Source organism: Fopius arisanus, unplaced genomic scaffold (genome assembly GCF_000806365.1).
Source record: "Fopius arisanus strain USDA-PBARC FA_bdor unplaced genomic scaffold, ASM80636v1 scaffold00060, whole genome shotgun sequence".
Taxonomy (NCBI): domain Eukaryota; kingdom Metazoa; phylum Arthropoda; class Insecta; order Hymenoptera; family Braconidae; genus Fopius; species Fopius arisanus.
Window position 1 is genome coordinate 545,869 of NW_011887799.1, and position 3,578 is coordinate 549,446.

A 3,578-nucleotide genomic window follows, 5' to 3' on the forward strand; every position below is an offset into this window, starting at 1 on the left:
TCACTGATGATTTCTCTCTGTGTGTTAATTATTCCATTCGCCAATCTCGGAATGTTTTTTTTTTTCGGAGGGTTGTAAGAAGCGATTGCGAAGATCACAGTCCGTTGCGTAACAATGAGTGCGTGCGCAATATGTATTCTCCAGTGTAAATGCATGTATTTTCTTGTTCAGCCGATTTGACAATGCCACCCCCTGTTTATTTGAATTCCGGATGAAAATAATTATTTTTCGTCGTACCTGTTAACTCAAGAAAGCAATTTCCATCGCACGCCCCCGACACTCAATTCAACAACGCGTAACCTCCGTCAATTTGTCACCAACATGAGCAAAACGCAGTCAATGAAAAAATACGTACAAACACTCTAGTTAATACAGTAGAATAATCCTTACACTTACAATCGATAAAATATAGCTGAATTCACTGTTAGAAAATTCCTCTTGAAAATTTACTCCATCAATTAAACTCAAATCGTAATCCCATTAAAAAAATTCCAACAGCTGGAATGAAAGGAAATTAAATTAAAAAAAAAACATTCAATAAAACGAGTGGAAATTTAACAGAAAATTATACAACATTAAATCCGGAAAATTGACGAATTCTGAATTGGCGGGACAATTTTTCGGTTTTTAAGTGATTTAAAATCAATCTGATAGTATCAATGAAATTCTAGGAAAATTTCTAACAGTGGAGTGAGCCAATTGTTCTCGTTATCGAGACTTAATTTAACTCCCGATTAGAATTCCATGTGGGGAATTCACCATTGGTATTTGTCCCGTCACTGGGAAACGTAACGTCTGATTGAAAACGCACATTTCCACTAGCTCCCGGGGTAGCCACATCCAGTAAAAATCCTGGCAGGAAATTCACTTCAGCACGACAGAAAAAACGTGTCGAATAATCCGAAGAAGTAAGTGCATCACAAGTGCATCATTTATCGGTCACCCCTCCCCCTTTCCCCCTCCCCCCCGTCCCTCACACTGTTTAATATTCCGATTTAAAACGTGAAAATGGTGGAAGGAAATCGTTACAAGAGTAGCGTTATCATATTTTTTTAGGTATTTTTTATTTTTTTGAAAAGCGTTAACAAAAGAATCGCGAATTCATGGCATAAAACTACCGTCGGCAATTCAATGGTTCTTTGATACTGTGGATGTTCCCTGGAGTAATTGACATGAATACTTAATCATTTTTTAATTACGCGACACGTCGTGCTCTCGAGCCCCCCCGAGATAAATAATTAAATGAATTCCAATCGTAAATTTACCGGAAATGAAGCCCCAATTTTTCCGATAATACCGATTTTTCCATTCACAATTCAACTTCTCCCGCTCTTCCACCCCTCCAAGTAATGATTACATTATTACTTATCGACAGACGAGAAACACCTCTCATTGCTAATACATAACGAGTACAATAACACTATACAATATAACACGGAAAAATCTATTGGAATATCAGCCCTTTTTTCACATCATCTAACCAACAACAACGTTTTTTTTTTGTCTGGGTATACATTTGTATTTTTCATTACTCATTTTTGCATTCTCAATCATTTATTGTATCACGAAATATAGGTACAGGTTTATTCACCCCATTACTCCACCCACTCCCACATTATTACTGCCATTACAGTATTTTTCCACACTCACGTCGTTACTTATTTATTTCCCACTTTTTTTCCACCCCAAGGGGGTAGAATAAAATAGAGAGAAATTCATGAGTCACGTGAGTGGCTCCTCCCCCATCCATCGATTCCGAAGAAGTTGAATAAATGAAGGGCCTAAAATTGGTGAATGGAAAAATCGCCCTTTGATTCTGGATTATTCACGAAATAATTTCCACCCTAACCACCCCCTTTACCCCTGGGGAATTGCCCTGACCTATCAGGACTGCACTCCCTCCATTTTTACACTGCGAAAAAAATCTAGTGTAAAAAAGAGAAATTGTTTTGAATATTTAGCTAATGAAATTAATGAATAGAACTGCTAAACTAAAACTACTAAATATTCAATTGAATAAATTTGTTTGAGAGAACATATTGAAAATAGAAATTATAAAATGTAAATTGCAGTGAATTTATCAAAAGATTATACTATATTTTTCTCTCAGTGTACCGCATTCCTCATCTCCACCTACATTCTTCAACAGATCCACCCCTTCATCAACCCTCCCACCCCTAATTAAAAAACCGTCGAGCACAACGTGACATGGCGCTGAAACAGTGGCGTCGGTACACGGTAAATACATTAGATAACCTACAAATAGTTCTGTTCCCAGGTTTATTTAATTCAAATTCCATTTATTCATTTTTTTATGATTTTTATCCATTTTTTTTTTCATCTTTTCAAAATTTAAAAAAATACATATATCTCAATCCAAACATCCGGGGTCCCCCGACACCCCAAGTGCACATCGATTTATAAGTTATAAATCGAGGTTAGGGGACCCGGGATTCCCCTAACTATTCAAAAATGGTCAAACAACGCAGCCCCATTCTTCCCCGTTTAATCAAATTTAAAATCATTCGACTTGAATAATTGTTGATTTCCTGCACTTCAACTTCTTAATATTTATACAGAATAATACACAGTGGTGTATTATTATTTTAATCAAGTTTGGATATGAGTAAGGTTGTTTTACAGATTATAATGATCATAGAAGCAATAACTTAATAAATAATTGCATGACTGGTAATGACGTGCTGAGTATAATAAATAGTATTTTTTTATTTAAAAAATGTTCAATAATATCGACTTTCGTGCCACTGATAAAATCGTAATAATTATTCACAATAATTCAATAATCAATCGATGACAAAAAAATAAAAAAATACTTCACAATGATATTTGGCGGTTCTCCCACTGTTCCCAGTTTTCAATAAACGAAAAAAATTCGACAATATTAATAATAATATAATAGTGATATTCATTCAATAATCATGGCAATTTAAGAAAGGCAATAATAGTAATAAATATATAAATTTGTTTTTTTTTTCTTCAAAATTCTCCGCCCACGTTCAGCCCCTGTGCCAATAATAATCCATCGATAACTAATAACTAATCATTGGGATGACCTCACGCCGTTACCTGATTCTTCTTCAATCATTATACCTCTCATTATCTCCCTACTAAATAGAACGAATGACACGTTCCATTATTAGACGCAAATACAAAGTAGCAAAGGTATGTTTTATATATATTATTTTTTTTCCCACATTTTCTCCCAGTTTTATTTTACCATTAATAATAAATATGTTACTTCAAGAGGCCATGACTAGACATTCAATCGTACAAGTTAAATGCGCTTACAATTTAATAACAAGATGTCGGCGTGCGACACCATCCAAAATGGCCGACGCAAAAACACTCGAACTTACGTAATACTACAACCTTACTTTCAATATTCTTTTTTTGTTTTCATTTATTTTTTTTTTACCTTTTTCATTTAACTTTACTTAAACATTAACTTAATACTTTAACTCTCTAAAAATTACTCAATGATTCTCCATCATTATCCCGTCAAATATAATGCGTTATTTCTCTCCTGCTCTTGGAAGGGGGGTGTGGTGTGGGGGTGG